Source organism: Asparagus officinalis, chromosome 1 (assembly GCF_001876935.1).
Source record: "Asparagus officinalis chromosome 1, Aspof.V1, whole genome shotgun sequence".
Lineage (NCBI taxonomy): Eukaryota > Viridiplantae > Streptophyta > Magnoliopsida > Asparagales > Asparagaceae > Asparagus > Asparagus officinalis.
This window is the reverse complement of record NC_033794.1, coordinates 85,422,802-85,445,054: the sequence shown is the minus strand read 5'-3', so window position 1 is coordinate 85,445,054 and position 22,253 is coordinate 85,422,802. Positions and strand designations below refer to the sequence as shown.

The 22,253-nt window shown below is 35.7% G+C and overlaps 1 long non-coding RNA gene across 1 annotated transcript; it reads right to left on the bottom strand.

The window, feature by feature from the left end:
• On the bottom strand, window positions 4,604-6,422 carry LOC109843128. Its single transcript, XR_002247532.1, has 4 exons — window positions 6,144-6,422; window positions 5,985-6,059; window positions 5,808-5,896; window positions 4,604-4,687 (listed from the first exon to the last, which is right to left on the bottom strand). It is a non-coding gene; the product is annotated as an uncharacterized LOC109843128 (long non-coding RNA).

The following is a 22,253-nucleotide window of genomic DNA, read 5'->3' as shown; positions in this document are numbered from 1 at the left end:
AAGGGGAAGACACCTACAGCAATTGTTGACATTAATTAGATGTTCGAACAACAACTCCGTAGACAACAAAAGACTTTGGATCCGAGACTCCAAAAAGAGTGCTCCTTCAAGGATGAAGAGATTCTAGCCATTTTCGAATCCCTCCTTGAAAACAATAAGATCAAGCTACCCCCTATTGCAAATCAGGAGGAAACTGACAATACTTTGGATCCAAAGTACTATGCGTACCACAGAAGGATCCTTCATTCCACCAAGGCTTGCTTCGCTCTCAAGAATAGCATTCAAACCTTGGTTGAAGCTGTCGTCATAACGCTAAATTAAGCCGAATGCACACTCCGAAGAGTATACGAATATAAACTGCTTCTCAATCCTCTAATAGGTGCATGAGGATGAACTGCTCCATGCATACTCCAATAGGTATATGAGTCTAAACTGTTTCTTTTCTTTCACAGGAAGTTCCTAGAGAGTGTCATACCTGGTATTCTTAAGGATAACCCGGTCATCCAACTAAGTATAATGTTAGATCCGGTTTCACAAAGGAAGCTGGGGGTGAATGATTCATGTAACGAGAAGTTCCCGGAAGAATGATATATAGTATATTCTTAGGAATAACCCGATCACTACAAAAAAGTGATAAATGAGAAACTCCCACTCGGACTCTGAATGTTCAAGGGTGAAACACATCTCATTGTCGGGATTAATTCCACCAACTTCCAAGTACTCTTTTGCTGAGATGAGATTTGATCACTTCGTTGGATCAATCTTCCCTCACAAAAAAATCCCGCTGGTGTTAACGATTTACAATCCTCCACCACAAAATCCCTCACTAATCAAATTAATTGACGGTGGGTCCACTAAAATTCTTACTGGTTTAATCCACTCAAAATCTGCTGTGTCTATGCACTCAACACTCCCACTATTAGAGTCCAGATATAATGCTTGGGATTTTAGTCTACTAATCTTTGACAATTGTCAAACCCCTTCGTGTTAAGTCATTATCACTTGACACTAAGAACCCCTATTGCGTGATTTGTATAAGTCAACACTCCCACTGTGATTTGTACTCCCACTCCCACTGTCCACTCGTTCAAACCTTCCCATAGTTAGGACCACAACCAAAATCCCCTCTCGATTCTTTCCATGAACGAGAGGTCCACAAATTGATCAATCAGACCTTTAAACAGTTAGGATTGTCTCAAACTTCCCACTCGGTCAAACCTTCCTATAATTAGGGCCAAAACCAAAATCCCCTCTCGATTCCTTCCATGAATGAGAGGTCCACTTTCAAATCGAGTGATCAAACCTTCCTACAGTTAGGGTCGTCTTAAACTCCCACTTGGCCAAACCTTCCTATAGTTAGGGCCAAAACCATAATTCACTCTCGATAAACGAGAACCTTTAGTTCGGTAATCAAACCTTCTGATAGTTAGAATTATCTGAATCTTTTCGATTCTCGGAGTGGAGACCCCACTCTTAGTTTCACCTTCCCGAATTCTTGAAGTGGAAATTCCACTTTGAGTTTCCTTTGTAACTAGAGATAGAATATAAAATTCTTCCTTTCTAGTATCTGGTTCGTCTTTACCCCAAGGGAAGACACCATCCTTCAACTCTAAAATCCGTGCTTCACACGCATGGAGAATTTTATCCTAAAGCCTAAGTAGGGATAAGTCAACGCCTAACACGTGATTCTAGTTTAGTCTTTCATCGAGTGAAGAAGACACCAGAATCCAAATCTGGGGAATTTTGTCCCGAAGCCTAAGTAGGGATAAGTCAATGCCTAACACACGTTATCGGTTAGTCCTTGATCGTAAAAAGGATAAAAGCCCACATGTTCGATATTGTGGCTGGTTGTTATTAATAATACCATAATCTGTGCCTTACACGTATGAGGAATTTTATCCCGAATCCTAAGAAGGGATAAGTCAACACCTAACACGTGTTTCTGGTTTAGTCTTTCACCGATTAAAGAAGACACCAGAATCTAAGTTTGGGGAATTTTATCCCGAAGCCTAAGTAGGGATAAGTCAGCGTCTAACCCGTATTATCGGGTAGTCTATTCCCGTGAGAAAGACGAAGTCTACATATTTAATATCATAGCACTAAGAGAGTTGACTCTCTTAGCACAACGTTACATGCAGAACAGACTTAAACAATCTATATGCTAGCCCGACTCAAACGGTAGTTGGTAAAGGCTCATCAAACCCGTTGATGGCTGAGCATTTGCTAAAAATCCTATAAATAGGAGAGTCGTTGACGCACCAACTCCATTAATTTGTCTCGTGACTTGAGAATCCAACAACTTCAGGATAAAATCCATACATGCAGATGAATCAGCTTTAACAGTTGGTCCTACAGCCCTAACATTTAGGACCGCCACACTCCAATGCCTTAAGAGCTTAAACTGTATAGACTCCAGCAAATGTATGAGTATAAATTATGTTAATGCTGGTCAACGCATCGAAAATTTTGCCAAAATAAGGCTAAGGAAAAATTCCGGATTAAAGAATGATTCTAGGGAGTTCAATTGCGATCTAGATATGAATTCTCGACGAAGACGATCAGTTCAACATCAACTCAACGACATGAGCTAAGTTCAAAAACTTACACATCAACTTCAGTTCAAGATTTTGACAATGGTCAGATGATAAATGCAGCACCGGAAGAACTTTATCTATTCGACAGAATACTAAGTAGATTGAAGACTGAAGAAGTCAAGAATTGAAGCCATTCACAGGTCCTTCTACGCGATTTCCTCAATAAAATACTAAATAAATTGAAGACAAGGCCTATCTTATCCAAAACATTCCAGACTTTTCTATAAAAGAATGAGTCTGAAATACTTTGGAGGGGGTATCTGTAGGCGTCCAAAAACGCCCATAGGTTCCCGTACGTAGCTCAAGACAAAGAAAAGATGATGAATGTCATCATTCGAGTCAAGAACGATTATCCAAGTGGCCCGCATGCTTGTCGGTTAGCTCCAAGTGCCCGTCGCGCTTGTCGGTTAGCTCCAAGTACCCGCCGTGCTTGTCGGTCAACTCCACGTACCTGCCGCACTTGTCGGTCAGCTCCAAGTGCCCACCGCGCTTGTCGCTCAGTTCCAAGTACTGTAAAGAAGCTAACAAGCGCATAAAACAAGTTAGCGAAGCGTACAAGTCAACAAGATGATCAAATATGCAAAACGGCAGAAAGTACAAGTCCCGAAAAGTCACAAAGTGCCAAAGAGTTTAGCCGAGGCGGCTAACTCGTGCCAGCACGGGACAATGCTAGCTGACCCGTGCCAGCACGAGTCAGCAGGAGCTTGTAGGCATCTAAAATGCCCATAGGTTCCAGCACGTAGCTCGAGACGAAGAGAAGATGATGAACGTCATCATCCGAATCAATAAGGATTATCCAAGTGGCCGACGCGCTCGTCGGTCAGCTCAAAGTGACCGTTACGCTTGTCGGTCAGCTCCAAGTGACCGTTGCGCTTGTTGATCAGTTCCAAGTGACTGTCGTGCTTTTCGATCAGTTCTAAGTGACTGTCGAGCTTGTCGGTCAGTTCTGAGTGCCTGACGCACGTTTCGATCAGCTTCAAGTACCGTAAAGAAGCTAACGAACGCATGGAGCAAGTTAGCAAAGCGTACAAGTCAACGAGACAACAAAATATGCAGAATGATAGAAAATAAAAGTACTACCCTCAGTAATTAGTTGGCGCATGATGCGGCGATCCCCTTCCCGTACCAACTTAGAGAGTTCATTCGGGATGTCCGAAGCAAACTGAGAAGTGGGCGGAATCGATGCTGGATCGTCAACAACAGTGTAATATCTACTCCTATGGCTATCTATCTCGAACGGAGGAAAGGGCATCACAGGGTATTCAACTGAAATGAATAATGCGTATTTATTAAACGTGGTTATGAAGAAATATTAAGGCAACACAGGGCGTTGAACTCTTTTTACCAATCCGTGGGATAGAGTCACTACCTTGTAATTAGCGAGACGATTTTAACTGTATCACGAACACAAAAGATAACATACATTGTCGCGCGAATAGCATGGTGACATACCCTATCTTACAGAACGCGATACAGTAAAAATCACCCCATATTGCCTTAAGATACGTCTTGACCAAGCAAAACGTATCCTATAAGCATCAACCCCTACAAAGGAGGGTTTCAACTCTTCCCAATTGCCTCACCAAGGAGGACAAAGCGGGGATATAATACAACAAAATAGGAAAAGTGTTTGATAGTTAGGCGAGACGATTTAAGTTGCATTATACACGTGTAGCACGATATACATTGTCACATGAATGACACGACAATCCAACCGTCCTCCGGAGTATAATACAATAGGAAATCGCCCCAAAATTGATTAAAACACGTTTTGACCAAGCAAAATGTATCCGATAAACGTCAACCCCCACAAAGGAGGGTTTCAACTCTTCCCAATTACCTCACCAAGGAGAACAAAGCGGGGATATAACATAGAAGCGTCCACCCCCACAAAGGAGGATATCAGCTCTTCCCAATTGCCTCACTAAGGAGAACAAAGCGGGGATGCAATATGCAATATGATATGATAAATACTTAATTCGTAAGCGAAAAAATATAAAGGATCACCAGCGAAACACAGAGGCTCCCTCTCAGGTGATTGAGTGGCTGAGCGACTCCTCAAAAAGCGTGATCTCCTCGTCGACATGGCTAATCTGCAATAAAGATCAACAGTTCAGTTAGATCAAGAATCGAGATACGAAAATCAAAGATTAAAAGGGAAATTACGAATCTTTGACTGAAATTCTATAAAATGGAATTTTCCAGTTGAAGGTCCAATTAAACCTATAAAACAACTCCGATGTAAATTGGGGCCAAGAAAATAAATGTATGAAGCTAGGGTAGCGAGTTCGATTCACGACCAATACACGAGCTAAATGCTTGGACATTTTTCTCTCAAAAGCCAAAAGTGGACACAAGCTCAATTCTTATATGTGGTTCAGGCTAAGGATTCAGACATGGTCACAAATCTCAAAAACTCGTATTCAAACCTCGCATACAATCAAATAAAGTGACTCAGTTGCTTGCAAGGCAAATTCAGACGACAACAAATTCCCTTTTAGAGCCCCTTATAAAAGTAAGAACCAGAACCTACACTGAGAGAAGGTTCGATGTATACAAGGAGACAAATCTAACAAGCTAAGTGTCTCATACAAGTTCACATCCATAATCAAGCATGACAGGTTCAATTCAAAGGCAAAATCAAGTCGAGGGTCGCAAAGCCAAACAAAGGGTCTCGGCCATGTTAACATGCAGAGTTACAAGCTCACAAAATCATCCGGAATTAGAGCATGGATATTAACTTGAGTTTCAAAACCATACACACATGAGCATGAACAAGAATTAAGTGATATCAAGTTATCCTAAGGATTCAATATTGACAAATATTAGAAACTAAGCTTCGAAGAAGTTCGATTCAAGCCCCATATGTAATCAAACCAGTTAAAGGAGTTCGGCTATCAAGTTACAAGCTCTCAAAACACAATCACTAGAATAAGCAAGGGGATGAACCAAATAGTCCCAACAACCAAACGATAACTTCAGTTTTCATCCAAAATTCAACCAAAGAAATTCGACTCACACAAAACCGAGAGCCTCAATTCACACTCGAGGACAAAACCAAGAGGAGCGGGTCTCAAATACCCAAATTAAGCACCCAAGTCCTCGACCGTCATTCAAAATCCAACCCACATATCAAAATCAAAGTCTCAGCCATACCCAATTTTGAAAGCTAAATCGTCAATTAAATTGATGACGAAGGGAATACAACTTTACCTGTGAGCAAATGAAGAACTGAGAATCAAAAGGGGAGATCACAAAGAGCAAATTCAAAATTCCCGAACAGCAGGGGAGAACTTCGGTTCCTATCAAATTCAAGAAAGAAGAAGAAGAGGTTAAAGTTCTGATCCTCCTACAATCCAAAGTGCAAGGGTTCATGGGTTTGATACTCACCCGAAATGAAGAAGGTGACCTTTGGGGAAAGAAGAATCCACAACAATCAACTTGAACACAAACAAACCCGAAGCCCTAGGTTTGGAGGAAGAACTTAGGGTTAAAATCAAATTTAAATTGGGTCAGGCAACCAAATTAAACTTCAATCATGAAGCTCACCTGGATTCGAAAAGGAATCGAGAAGAGGAGAGGCCTGTCGAAACAAAATCAACCGATGCTCAGACCCAAATAAAAAAAATCACCGAACCTTAGCTTACCTTGCTTGTAGATTTGAGGAAGTTGAGGGATTTAAAAGAGAAGAGGATAAGGGATTAAAGGGCTTGAGGGAGCTGTGATCTTGTTTTGAACTTTTGAAGAAGAAGAAGTCTAGAAGAAACTGAACTTGGGAGAAAGGAGGTTTGATGAGGGAGGAGTCCTTTTGAAGCTGATGAATTCTCTGAAAGGGTTATAAAGTGAAGAGGAAGAGGAAAATATGGGTCTTTAACACTTAGCCACAAAATAAAATTCACCTTCTGACCCGCAATCAAGCGAGACAGCATTTGCCGACCCGCTCGAGTGCGGGACAGCTTGTTGCCGACCCGCTAGACCTTAGGATAGCACATGCTGACCCGTTTGAGTGCGCGGCAGTGTTTGCTGACCCACTCACAGAGTTGACCCGTGATCGATTTTTGTTACGGTATTTTCACCCCTTTCTATCCAATTATTGATGTATTTAGGATCTATATTTCTACTCCAATGGGTATACGAGTCTAAACTGTTTCCCACCACTGACGGGAAGTTTCTGGTGAATATTACGTGTAATATTTTTAAGGATAACTCGGCAACCTCCAACGGGTACACAAGGCTAAACCGATTCCTGAAACCCTAGTTGACGTATGAGTATAAATTGTGTTTACGCTGGTCAACGTGTAGCCCTATGACAACGTCGGTCAATGCGTTATGATGAAAGTCAACACAGGTCAACACGTGGCCCTAGATCAACATCGGTCAACACGTGGCGATGGAAGTCAACGTCGGTCAACGCGTGGTCCTAGGTCAATGTCAAGCAACGCGTTGCGATGAAAGTCAATGCCGGTCAACACGTAGCCCTAAGTAAACGTCGATCAATGCGTAGCCTTATGACGATGCCGGTTAACGCGTAGATTTATGACAATGCCGGTCAACACTGTTGAATATCATGTCTCCACGATATTATTTTGATGATAACAATTTATACTATGTGTGTTATACAAATGCACTAACATTTATATGCAGCTTTAAACATCAAATATGATCAAGTGCAAGATGAGTTCAAGGCATTATGAAGTAAAGAAGATTAAAAACATATACAACAATGTAATTTTGTTTTACATTTTTCTTTACTTAGAAATATTGTACAAGCCTTGATCACTCACACACACACACACATAGAGATTAGAACACACTAGCACAGGCTTAGTGTGTTGGTTAACTATAGAAATTCGCTATGTTAACCATTAGAGTTTATAGTTAATAATTGAGTGTTAAAACATTTAATTCATATCATTTTTAACCCTTAGTAGTCGACTAATTAGAATAGTAGTCGACTACTCAAGCCTATGACTGAAATATAAGTTTTTGTTAATTTATAGTGTAGTCGACTAATCTACTTTATTGTAATACCCCAACCCTTGAGAGGGTGATGTGATTAGTATTGATAGATTTGATTGGAATACTCATACCACCAAGATGCATATTCTTTTTGGGAACCCAACTCTTAGAAACTCCAAAGTTAAGCGTGCTTGGCCTGGAGAAATTCTAGGATGGGTGACCCCCAGGGAAGTTTTTCAGGGAGCGCGTGAGTGAGGACAAAAACGTGTTGAAAAGACATGTGATGGTTTGTGAGGCCAGTCCATCAGATCTAATAGCGTACCGACTCTGGGATTCCGTGACGGGGCATTACAAATGGTATCAGAGCAAAGCCAACCGGAATTGTGAGAGCTAAGTGCTATGCGGTGCAAAGTGCTACATCGAGAGGGCGGGAGCCACCTCTTGAGGCTGTAGGAGCAACCTTTAGAATCTCACATGGATGGTACGGTCTTGGATGATATGATTTGGCGCAAAGAGGACGTTGCGAGTTTAAGTGTGGGAGTTTGTAATACCCCAACCCTTGAGAGGGTGATGTGATTAGTATTGATAGATTTGATTGGAATACTCATACCACCAAGATGCATCTTCTTTTTGGGAACCCAACTCTTAGAAACTCCAAAGTTAAGCGTGCTTGGCCTGGAGAAATTCTAGGATGGGTAACCCCCTGGGAAGTTTTCCAGGAAGCGCGTGAGTGAGGACAGAAACATGGTGAAAAGACATATGGTGGTTTGTGAGGCCAGTTCATCAGATCTAATAGCGTACCGACTCTGGGATTCCGGGGCTAGGCGTTACATTTATAGTCGACTACAAGAGGCAAAAACAACTTCTCAAGTTTCTGTTAAATTTCTGTAATTTTACAGTATAGTCAACTAATCAACTTTATAGTCGACTACTAAAGGCAAAATCTGTTTTTCAAGTTTCTATCTGATTACAGTGTTGTCGACTAATAATCATTATAGTCGACTACTAAAAAATTTTCTGACTTCACAGAGTCTGTTAAGACTCAGTGTAGTCGACTACTTTGTCCTGTAGTCGACTACAGATATAGTTTTTTCAGAATTCTAAGTTTGAATTAGTGACAGTTTATAGCCGTTTTTAAATGTTTTTAAAGTTTAAAAAATTATCTTTCAAGGGCTATAAAAAGGTTATTTGTTCAGAAAAATGAACCATGAATACATACTCATAAGCTTTGTTCTTTGTGCATGTTTCAAGAATAAAAATTTCAGATTTTGTTGAAAATATTGTTTCTGAAATTGCCTTTCATCCTCATTCAAATTACATATTATTTAGGCAATTTCCAGGGCTAAAATTATTCCTAAGCCACTGCTACACAACACTACAAATCAAGGCTTATAGGAATTGAGTTGTTTGATTCAAGGAAAGTTCTCTCGGTTTGAGAGAGGTTAATCTCTTGGTCTAGAGATTGGTGTGCAATTATCGGTTTGAGAGAGGTTAATCTCTTGGTCTAGAGATTGGTGTGCAATTAGCAAAGTTTTGTCAATTGGTATTGTAATTTACAGGAACTTGCAAATCGGTCAGGTTTCGTTTTAATTTTGTACTTGGTTCAAAATTATAGTGGAAATCTCAAGCGAGATTTGCTTTGGGACTGGATGTACACCGGATTGGTAGAACCAGTATAAAATCTCTTGTTTGTGATTGTGATTTTCTGAGATTGTTACCATTCTTTATTGCAATTTATTATCTACTTTGCATAAATTTTAAAAGAACACTATTCACACTCCTCTAGTGTTCTAGTGTATCTATTTCAGATCCTACATTTGGTATCAGAGCAAGGTGTAAGATGGCGTCAACAAATATATCACAATTCAAAGAAGGTCATTCTACAAATCGTCCATCAATGTTCGATGGATTGAACTACAACTATTGAAAGTGTTGAATGAAGATTTACCTTCAATCAATTGGTTACGAACTTTGGAACATTGTGGAAACAAGATACAAGAAGCCATCAACTCCATTTTCAGAATAGACTACTTCACAAAGAAATAATGCAAATTTGGATTCTAAAGCAATGAACGCTTAATTCTGTGCACTTGACAAGAATGAGTTTAATAGGGTGTTAACGGACATATCTGCATACAATATTTAGCACACACTCGAGGTAACTCATGAATGTACAAATAAGGTTAAAGCATCTAAATTTTCTGTTCTTGTACACAGATTCGAATTATTTAAGATGAAGAAAAATGAGACAATTAGAGAAATATTCACAAGATTCACCGACATTACAAATTATCTCATTGGTCTTGGAAAAACATACACTCAAGTGGAGATGGTAAGAAAAATACTCCGATCACTCACTTCATAATGGGAAAAGAAGGTTACCGTAATCGAAGAAGCAAATGATTTGTCAATTCTTACGGTTGAGAACCTTATCGGAAACCTCATAAATTGAAGATAGAAAGAATGATGATGAAACAAAGAACAAGAAAGTGCTTGCATTCAATATTACTTCCGATAAAGAAGATTCGGATGATGATGAAAAGAACAAGAAAGTGCTTGCATTCAATATTACTTCCGATAAAGAAGATTCGGATGATGATGAAGAAATAAGCATGTTTGCACGTAAATTTCAAAAATTCATAAAACAAGGTAAGTACAAATCAAAAAGTTCAAATTCAAATAACTTACTTTGTTTCAAGTGTAATAAACCAGAGCATATAAAGAAAGATTGTCCATTGTTGAAGAGGAAGTAAAAATCAAATTATTTCAATAACTTCAACAATATTCAAAACAACAAGAAAAAGAAAGCTATGGCGGTTACTTAGGATGATAGTGATGATTCATTTTCGAATGAAGAAATTAAAGAAAAGGAAAGTGCTCATATGTGATTTATGGCACAAGATGAAGTAAGTGACAATGAAGAACTTTTAGATGCTTTTAATGAATTATATGAAATCTTTTTGAGATTAAAGGCTTCACATAATTTTCTTAAAGGTGAAAATAAAAGAATACTTGAAGAAATTTCAGATTTTAATTCATCTACAAATTCTAATTCTCAAGCAATTAAATTAAAAGAAGAAAATTATTCTTTGCTTAAAGACAATCAATGTTTATCTAATGAGAACGTTTATCTAAAATCAGAATGTAATAATTTAAATATTCACATTAATAGTTTAGATAAAGATATTCCTTCTATTAAATTAAAATATGATGATATATGTTTAAATGTTAGTAAATTCAATAAAGGTAAAGAAAATCTTGATAAAATACTTTCTTTTCAAAAGGAATCTCAAAAGACAAAAGGTTTAGGTTTTCAAGTTAATACAAATATATCGAAAAAAACCATTTTTGTAAAACCTTCTTGTAATATAAATGATGATATATATAAAAAGAAATCAAATTTTTTTCTTCTATTTGGGTGCCTAAAGAGTTAACTTCATTACATAAATTTTTTTATATTTTTTATTATATTAAAAATGTTTGTTTATCAACTAACTATTTAGGCAAATCAAACTTTCCATGGGTTTGGTTTCCTAAAGGCTAATTTCATGGACTCAACATAGCATGGGTACTAAATTTATAAATGTTTATCATTTCAGGTACCCAAGAAAGATAGGTGGACTTTGGATAGCAGTTGTTCCAAACATATGACTGGAAACATACAATTGTTGTCATCTTTTCAAAATAAGGATGACGGTACTGTCACTTTTGAAGATAACAACAAAGGAAAGGTCATCGGTATTAGAACTGTTGGTAATCCAAACAAACCTATTATTGATAATGTTTTATTAGTTGATGGTCTTACACATAATTTACTTAGTATAAGTCAACTTTATGATAAAGGTTTTAAAATTGTTTTTAAAAAAGAATCTTGCTTAATTTATGATATTGATATGATTACTATATTATTTAAAGGACATAGAAAAAATAATATATATGTGTTATCTATGAATAACATTTCTAATGAACATTACCTTCTTGTATCCTCTAATGATTTTATTTTATGGCATAAACGTTTTGGACATGTTAACTTTAAACATATTTCTAAGATTTCTAAGAATGATTCTGTAAATAGTTTATCTAAACTTTCTTTTAAAGAAAATTTTTGTGATGCATGTAAACAAGAAAAAATGCATATATCTTTTTTCAAATCTAAAAATATAATTTCTACAACTAGACCATTAGAATTAATTCATATTGATCTTTTTGGTCCTTTTAGAGTAGCATCTTTAAATGGAAGTAGATATGCTTTTGTTCTTGTTGATAATTTTTTAAGATTTGCATGGGTAATATTTCCTAAACATAAAAATGATGCTTTTAATGACTTTTCTATATTTTGTAAATCAAAATCAAAAATCTCTTTATATTATTTCTATACGTAGTGACCATGGAGGTGAATTTGAAAATGAATTATTTGTAAATTTTTGTGATAAACATGGTATTTCTCATACATTTTCTATTCCTCGAGCAGCTCCACAAAATGGAGTTGTAGAAAGGAAAAATAAAACTTTACAAGAATGTGTTAAAACCATGTTATGTGATAGTAATTTACCAAAATATTTTTGGGCAGAAGTTGTATCTACAGCATGTTATATTTTAAACAGAATTTTATTAAGACCTATTTTAAAGAAAACATCTTATGAATTATTTTATGGTAAAATTCCTAAAGTTTCTTATTTTAAATTTTTTGGTTGTAAATGTTTTATTTTGAATACAAAAGATAATTTTGACAAATTTGATTCAAAATCTGACGAATGAATATTTGATGGATATTCAAATCATAGTAAAGCATATAGAATATATAACAAAAGAACCTTAGTCATTGAAGAATCTATGCATGTTTCTTTTGATGAAAATTTTACAAAAACACCCATTTTCTTAAATAATGATGATGATATAGTTGATAATATAAATGATACTCTAATGATAGATGCTTCAAAAGATGATAATTTACAAAATGATCTACCAAAGAATTTTGTAGAAGTTAAAAATCATCTACATGATTTAATTATTGGTAATATTTCTGATGAAGTAACTACTAGATCTTATTTTAATTTGATTGCTCATACTGCTTTTATTTTAATTAGTGAACCTAAAAATATAAAAGAAGCCTTACTTGATGAATTTTGGATAATTGCTATGCAAGATAAACTTAACCAATTTACTAGAAATAATGTTTGGGATATTATACATAGACCTCAAAATAAATCCATTATTGGAACAAAATGGATATTTAGAAACAAATTAGATGAATTTGGTCAAGTTGTTAGAAACAAAGCTACATTAGTTGCACAAGGTTATAATCAAGAAGAAGGTATTGATTATGATGAAACCTATGCACCAGTTGCTCGTTTAGAATCAATTAGAATTTTACTTGCATTTGCATGTTTTATGAATTTTAAATTATTTTAAATGGATGTTAAAAGTGTATTTCTAAATGGTTTTATAAAAGAAGAAGTTTTTGTAGGACAACCTCCCGGTTTTGAACATAAAAGTTTTCCAAATCATGTTTTTAAACTTAAGAAAGCCTGATATGGTCTTGAACAAGCACCTCGTGCTTGGTATGATAGATCTAAAGAATTTTCTTTTAACTTTAGGTTTTGAAATTGGAAAGGTTGATTCAACATTATTTATTAAGAAAATAAATAAAGATATATTATTAATTCAAATATATGTAGATGATATTATTTTTGATTCTACTAAAAACAATCTTTGTCAAGAGTTTGCTAAGACTATGCAGAATGAATTTAAAATGAGTCATATGGGTAAACTCAACTTCTTCCTTGTCAATCAAAGCAAGTATGCTAAAGATTTACTCAAACGCTTTGGAATGGAAAATACAACAAGCAAACCAATACCAATGAGTACTACTACATCACTTGACAAAGATGAAAATGGTAAGAATGTTGATCAAAAGATCTATCGTGGTATGATTGGATCACTTCTTTATATTACTGCTAGTAGACCTGATATTATGTTTAGTGTATGTTTATGTGCTAGATTTCAATCTAATCCTAAAGAATCACACCTTAAAACCGTGAAAAGAATTTTTTAGATATCTTAAAGATACTACAAATTATAGGTTATTTTATGCAAAGAATAGCATATTTGATTTATTATCTTATAGTGATGCTGATTTTGCTGGATGCAAATCTGATAGAAAAAGTACTAGTTGTACATGTCATTTCTTAGGACATTCTCTTGTATCTTGGTTTAGTAAAAAACAAAATTTAGTATCATTATCAATAACTGAAGCAGAATATATTGTTACAAGTCTTGCACGTGCTCAAGTTTTATGGATAAAACAAACATTATCTGATTATGACATAATCTGTCCCATATCATCCATAATGTGTGACAATTCAAGTGCAATCAATTTATCTAAAAATCCTATTCAACATTCACGTATAAAACATATTGATATTAGACATCATTTCTTATGTGATCATGTGCTTAATGGTGATATTTCATTAGAATTTATACCTACTAATAAACAAATAGCAGATATATTAACTAAACCCTTAAAAGAAGAAATTCATGTTAAATTAAGAAGAGAATTAGGTATATGTTCAATTGAAGATTTAAATTAAAGTTTTTAAAACAAATACATATGCATACATATCCTTAATAGTCGACTAATTTGACCTATAGTCGACTACATGCACAAGCATTGCATTTAAGTTGTTCTGTAAATTACAATGTAGTCGACTAATTTGACTTATAGTCGACTACTCTGAGTTAAAATGTGAAAGGCAACTTTCTGTCAATTACAGTGTAGTCGACTACTTTCCTTAATAGTCGACTACTTAAACAGATTTTACATATTTATAGTTTTTCAAGCTTTTTGGACTTTTACCTATCAAAATCAAAACCCAATACCTATTTCACTTAAGTAAACTTCATCTCAACCTTTTATTTATAACTCTTTCAATCCAAGCCACATATTTAAGATCAAATCTTTACCTTTCATTTATTTTATTATTTAATCTTGACCATACAATTTAATTTTTTTTTAAAGAAAAATCATAAAAACCTAAAACTACCCACTATCTTCCTATTAGAAACCGATCCCTCTTCTTCCCTACTTCAAAACCTATTGAATCCAAGTTAGGGCATCATCAAACTTTTGTTTTTCTCAAAAAATTTCATCAAGTTCATTGCTTTCTTCAGTCGGACAGCTTCTGTAGTCGACTACAACCAGTCCTAGTCGACTAATCCTAGGGTTTTCATCTGTTTGGTAATTTTCTCAACCTGATCTTTCTTAGTTTTTGGGTACATTTCTTATTTATCATGTCTAGAGCTAAGAAAGCTAAGCAAGTTCATTCAAATGTCAATGATGAAATCATCATATATTTAAAAAGTCCTGATTTACTTGAAGAATTTAATAAAATATCCACATTTAAAGTTCTTCCAGGACGATTTTTGAAATATGATAATTTTATCGCATGGAATTTTGGATCATATTTTGAAAATGGTGGGTTGCTTGAATTATTCTCTGCTGAAAACAGAAAACCCACATATCCATTTCTGGTTCAATTATTCTATACAAATATAGAACGTGTAGGAACTATTAGTGGAACTGAAAATCTTAGAACTCTTGTCAAAGGAATAAAAATTGAATTGACTTCTAAGTCAATTGGAAAAATTTTTAACATTCCTTTCCGATGAGTCTCTCTTAGGTCAATCAGAATTAATGATTCAGAATTGCTATCCAATCATATTTTTCTTCCTGATTATAGTAAACCATTGAATAATTCGAATAAGCTTCATCCAATTCCTCGTTTCATTGCTCGAATCTTAGCTTATAACTTGTTACCAAAAATTGGGAGTTTCCATTTCATTTCCCTAGACTTAGCAAAAGCTTTATGTGCTATAATGGGGAATATCCAAGTTAATTAGGTTGAAGTTTATTATGACAATCTTCTTACAATACCAAAAAGGATTTCTTCCTTATGGTGCTTTTCTAACAAAAATCTTTGATAAATTTCATGTTGATCTTGATTCTGAGAATTCTATTGTTCGTTCCATTGAGTTCTTTGACTCTAATGCCCTAACTAGGATGAAATTAACTAATTTTGAAATTGATGATCAAAATCCTCAAGATGAACCTAACCCTCCTCAAGAACAAATTCCACAAGATATTCCACAATCCTCAACTCAAGTAGGCCCTTCATCTAGTCAACAACCACCATAAATGCACTCAGAACCCTCTTGCTTTTCGGATGTGCAATATAACACCTTGTCTGCATGCATTCTTGAGCTAGAGACTGGTCAGTGAGCTCTTTATTCCCAGAGTAGTTACATCATCAGTAATCAAGAGGAGTTAATGAAGAAATTTGATAACTTGGATATGAAGTTCAATACATATTTTTAAGGAAATCAACCTCCTCCAGGACCTTCATCTTAGAAGAACATGAATGCATCATTTAGTACTTGAATGAACTTTATGTTTGTTATCAAAACAATTATGTCTTATTTTAGTATGTTTAAGTTTGTTTGTCACAAACTATGTCGTAGTTATTTGTTTTTTAAGACATATGTAATATGTGTTATGTTGCTACTATGTTTCTTATGTGAATGCATTCTATGTTATTTTTATGATGATTGATAAGTTAATTCATACGCTATATATTTTAAACAGATTATGGTGATGAACATTGTGGAACTTTTAGTTTTTATGGCAAGTCTTTGCCTACCTATTTGGATGGGTGAAGTTATGGACTATGTTCATAATCTGGATGATCTGTTTGAAGTATTAGCTCATGTTGAAGAAATTATGGCATGTTTAGCATAATTGTTTATTTCTTTTTGTTAATGACAAAGAGGGAGAAATGGTATAATGTTATAGACTAATGTTAATATTATAGACTCTAATATGCATTTATGCAGGGGGAGTAAGTATATTTGTTTCAAAATGTTCTAATTCTTTTAGAATATACTTACATATGCATAAATTGCTTGTCATCATTAAAAAGGGGGAGAATGTTGAATATCATGTCTCCACGATATTATTTTGATGATAACAATTTATACTATGTGTGTTATACAAGTGCACTAACATTTATATGCATCTTTTAACATCAAATATGATCAAGTGTAAGATGAGTTCAAGGCATTATGAAGTAAAGAAGATGAAGAACATATACATCAATGTAATTTTGTTTTACAAAGATGAGTTCAAGGCATTATGAAGTAAAGAAGATGAAGAACATATACATCAATGTAATTTTGTTTTACATTTTTCTTTACTTGAAATATTGTACAAGCCTTGATCACTCACACACACACACATAGAGATTAGAACACACTAAGACAGGCTTAGTGTGTTGGTTAACTATAAAAATCCCCTATGTTAACCATTTGAGTTTATAGTTAATAATTGAGTGTTAAAATATTTAATTCATATCATTTTTAACCCTTAGTAGTCGACTTATTAGAATAGTAGTCGACTACTCAAGCCTATGTCTGGAATATAAGTTTCTGTCAATTTACAGTGTAGTCGCTAATCTACTTTATAGTTGACTACAAGAGGCAAAAACAACTTCTCAAGTTTCTGTTAAGTTTCTGTAATTTTATAGTGTAGTCGACTAATCAACTTTATAGTCGACGACTAAAAGCAAAATCTGTTTTTTATGTTTCTGTCTGATTATAGTGTAGTCAACTAATGACCATTATAGTCGACTACTAAGAAATTTTCTGACTTCACAGAGTCTGTTGAGACTCAGTGTAGTCGACTACTTTGTCCTATAGTCGACTACAGATACAGTTTTTTCAGAATTCTAAGTTTGAATTAGTGACAGTTTATAGCCGTTTTTAAACGTTTTTAAAGTTTAAAAATTTGTCTTTCAAGGGCTATAAAAAGGTTATTTGTTCAGAAAAATGAACCATGAATATATACCCATAAGCTTTGTTCTTTGTGCATGTTTCAAGAATCAAAAATTCAGATTTTGTTGAAAAGATTGTTTCTGAAATTGCCTTTCATCCTCATTCAAATTATATATTATTTAGGCAATTTAAAGAGGTTTAAATTATTCCTAAGCCACTGATACACAACACTACAAATCAAGGCTTATAGGAATTGAGTTGTTTGATTCAAGGAAAGTTCTCTCGGTTTGAGAGAGGTTAATCTCTTGGTCTAGAGATTGGTGTGCAATTGGCAAAGTTTTGTCAATTGGTATTGTAATTTACATGGACTTACAAATTAGTCAAGTTTGGTTTTAATTTTATACTTGGTTCAAAATTATAGTGGAAATCTCAAGCGGGATTTGCTTGGGGATTGGATGTACACCGGATTAGTGGAACCAGTATAAACTCTCTTGTTTGTGATTATGATTTTGTGAGATTGTTGCCATTCTTTATTGTAATTTATTATCTACTTTACATAAATTTTAAAAGAACACTATTCACCCCCCTCTAGTGTTCTAGTGTATCTATTTTAGATCCTACAAACGCGTAGCCCTATGACAACGGCGGTCAACGCGTAGCCCTATGACAACACCGATGAACACGTTGCGATAAAAGTTAAACGTCGGTCAACGCGTTGTGATGAAAATTAACGTCGGTCAATATGTAGCACTAAGTCAACGCCGGTCAACGCGTTGTGATGAAGATCGATACTTCAACAGTTTTCGCCAAAACAAGGGTCGAATCAATCCTAGTTCAAAGGATATGAATCCTCGTCGAAGGTAATCAGTCCAACGTCGACACAACTACACAAGCTAAGTTCAGAAACCAATACATTAGTTTCAATTCGAGACTTCGACAATGGTCAGATGATAAATACAGCACCAGAAGAATTTTAGCTATTCGATAAAATACGGAATAGACTGGAAAGTGGAGTAGTCAAGAACTGAAGCCAGTTATAGGTCCTTTGACACCGATTGAAGGTGGGTCATATCACATCCAAAGCATTCCAGACTCCTCTATAAAAAGAATGAGACTGAAACACTTTGGAGAGGGTATCTGTAGGCATCTAAAAATGCCCATAGGTTCCCACACGTAGCTCGAGACTAAGAGAAGACGATGAACGTCATCATCCGAATCAATAAGGATTATCCGATTGGCCGACGTGCTCGTCGGTCAGCTCTAAGTGATCGCTACGCTTGTCGGTTAGCTTCAAGTGACCGCTACGCTTGTCGGTCAGCTCCAAGTGACCGCCGCGCTTGTCGATCAGCTCTAAGTGACCATCGCGCTTGTCGATCAGTTCTAAGTGACCGTCGCGCTTGTCGATCAGCTCTGAGTGCCTGACGCGCGTTTCGATCAGCTTTAAGTGCCGTAAAGAAGCTAACGAACACATGAAACAAGTTAGCAAAGCGTACAAGTCAACGAGACAACCAAATACGCAGAATGGTAGAAAATACAAGTCTGAAAAGGTTGAAAAATGCCAAAACCTCAAAAAGCCTCAGAACCCGCGTAGGGGGCGCGGGTCATCATGGTCTGCCGCGCAGTCTCGAGCCTCAAATGCGTTTTTGATTGTTTTTAAGCGGTTTTCATAGGATTTATCTGTCTCAGAGGCTCTCAACTGACTTGATATCATCTCTACATGTGGAGAGGCTGTTATTGATTGCAGATAAGACCAAATCTCTCATTCTCATCTAATTAACCGCATCTGAGGCCTATAAATATATGCCTGAGACCTCCATTCTACAGATCTGGAATTTTGACAAGAGGACGAGGTGCTGCAGGATTGAGGAGTCAAGGAGCATGAGATTTCAAAAAAGGCTAACTAGATCCCAGCAAACTTCAGCATAAAGAAGAAGTCTTTCGAAGGATCCGAAGCCCCATACCCCCGTTCCTTGAGATTAGGCTTGGTCTTAATCTCGAGAAGAGTACTGATTTTGCTTGGTCGATATCAGTACTTCAGCGAATACTTCCTTTATGAAGTAGGAGCTCTATTAATACTTTTGCCAACCTGATCCGATCTGTAGACAGTCCACGGATAAACCCCGACACCGGTAACTATCCCACGTAAACAATAGGCGATAAACATCTATTATGTGAAGTTTGAAAGAGAGTTGTAATTCATTTTCATTGTACTAGAAGTCTTATAAAAAGACTAGTTTCTTGAATTTATTGTAACGTTCAAAGTTGTAATGGATTCTTTAATGAAATCAACTTTCCACCCAAACACAGCTGACCCGCACCCCTGCGGGTTAGCACGAGCTATCCCATGCCCAGTCCGAGATGACAGCTCCTGCCGTGCGCCTCAAGTACCCAAAACATGTTTCCGGATAGATTTTCGGGGTTTCTTCGTTTCTAAGTGTTCCAACTGCTTAGATATCATATCTAAACATGAATAGGTCATTGTCAACTGAAGATATGGCCAAATCCTTTGTTCTTATCCAAATACCCTGCATCTGAAGCCCTATAAATACAAACCTAGGGTCTCCTTGCAGAAGGGACGAATTATTATCAAGTGGAGGAGGTGCTACTGGATTGAGGAGTCAAGGAGCACAAAATTTCAGAGGAGGCTAGATAGATCCCGGCAAACTTCGGCATAAAGAATGAGTCTTTCGAATGATCTGATGCCCCGTACCCCTTTTCCTTAAGATTAGCTTGGTCTTAATCTCGAGAAGAGTACTGATTTTACTTGGTCGATATCAGTACTTCAGCGAATACTTCCTTGGTGAAGTAGGAACTCTGATCAATTATTCTGTCAACCAGATCCGGTCCGTAGGCGGTCCACGGATAAACCTCAGCATAGGCAAAGATCCCACGCAAACAGCAATAGGCGATAAACGTTCTCTGTTGTGTGTTGTTTGAAGGAGATTGTAATTTTCTTTATTTTTTTCATTGTGAAAGTGTTGGCCTCTTTGTGTTGATGATGCTTAACAAACAATTTACCATCAATGTTGTTTGTCTAGTGTTTGTATTTATCTATTTATTATAGACAAACAACATATTGGAGGATGGATGGAATCAAGCATTCACGATCATATCCAATGGAGGTTGGCGGAATAGTGGAGTGAAGCCTACGCAATTTAAGTTGAAGATCCAAGTCCATGCTTCATCCGCAAGGTGTACCAAGTTGAGCTACAATGAAGACCTTCATCAAGCTTGGGTAATTTAGTTTAGGCTTTATATTATGTGTATTAAGTACTCTATGCTCAATCATATACATACACTTTAATTGTGTTTTCTATGTATATATATAGTTATATATATACATATATGTTTTGGTTTGATAGTTTTTAAGTTTTACTATGAAACAATTGAATACTATTGAAAATACATTTCTTGTTTCATACTTATATGCATATATATGATTTCATCAATATCAATTTTATTTAGTTCAATGAAATCATATTTATTGTTTTTAAAAAGTTTGCAAAATATGTAATTTTGTAAAAATATTGTATTCTTAGTTTTTGGACTTAACAATAATCATGTACATCTTTTATTAAGTCTACAAAATCATTTTGTAATGTTTCAAAACATGATTAAGCTAAAATGTCAAAACTCATATGTTTACATTTTCATGTTTTGGACTATTTTGCAAAATGATGATATTAAAATGTCAAAACTCATATGTTTACATTTTCATGTTTTGGACTATTTTGCAAAATGATGATATTTTTTGGGAGGTCCTTTTTAAAAAACAGCCTTTGTAGTATGTTTTTTATCATGTCTACGATCATTTTCCAAAGTTTTATATTTTTTTGAATTTGTTTGATATTTTTAAACATGATTTCAAAATCAAAAAAACTGTTTAAAACCTGAGTTTTGTCATGTAACAGTTTGCGATCGACCGCCACGGTCGACCACCTGGAGTCTAGAGACTCAAATTGATTTTTATTGGCTCCCCCCCCCCCCCCCCCCTCTACCGGATGAAGTCCAGAGAATTTTGTGGTCGACCGTCACGGTCGACCGGCTATTGTCCTGAGCCCAGCTTTTGTTTCTAAGCTGCTCGCGGTCGATCGCACGTTTTCCATGGTCGACCGCCGAAGTTACCATTGTCTTCCAACGGCTATTTCTAGCAGCTGTTTTTATGGGGGTTTTTGGTCATTTTCTTGGGGTTTTTGCTGAAGTTTTGATTGGGCATAAATACCCCATTTCTCTCATCTTTCATCAACACTCAAGAAATGTTTTAAACAAGTTTAACAAGGATTTTAAAGTTTGTTTAGTGTGTTTTAAAAGAGTTTGTTTGTGAAGAAGACAAGTTTAACAAGGATTTTAAAGTTTGTTTAGTGTGTTTTAAAAGAGTTTGTTTGTGAAGAAGTTTCTCACAAGTGGAGGAGATCATCTACATTGTTTGAGCTTCATTTTAATCCATCTCTCCATCTTGTTTCTTGAGAGAAAAATTTCTAAACTCAATACTAGCTTTATATTAATTATTTGTTGTTTATCATTTCTAGGATTTACATTAAGTTTATGATTAATTTTCTCATTGCTTATACACACAACCATTGAGCTTATTGTATTTTCATACATTGTATAATTGGGTTGTGGGGAGTTGTAACAATTGAGAGCGAGCCTACATTGAGTTTTCATCTATTGTAGAGAACAAATTTGTTATTACATTATGAGTGTTGTAAAGTTTTCGGTGAGCTAGAAAACCGAGTACACCGAGAGGAGTGTGTGGTGAGAGACGGGATCGAATCCAAGAGGAGTGGCGTCGGTTAATGAACCTAGTGAGAGGTTGTATACGAATACTTAAGGAGGAGGAGACGGGCTAGGCCAACACTTAGAGGGTGTGAAGTG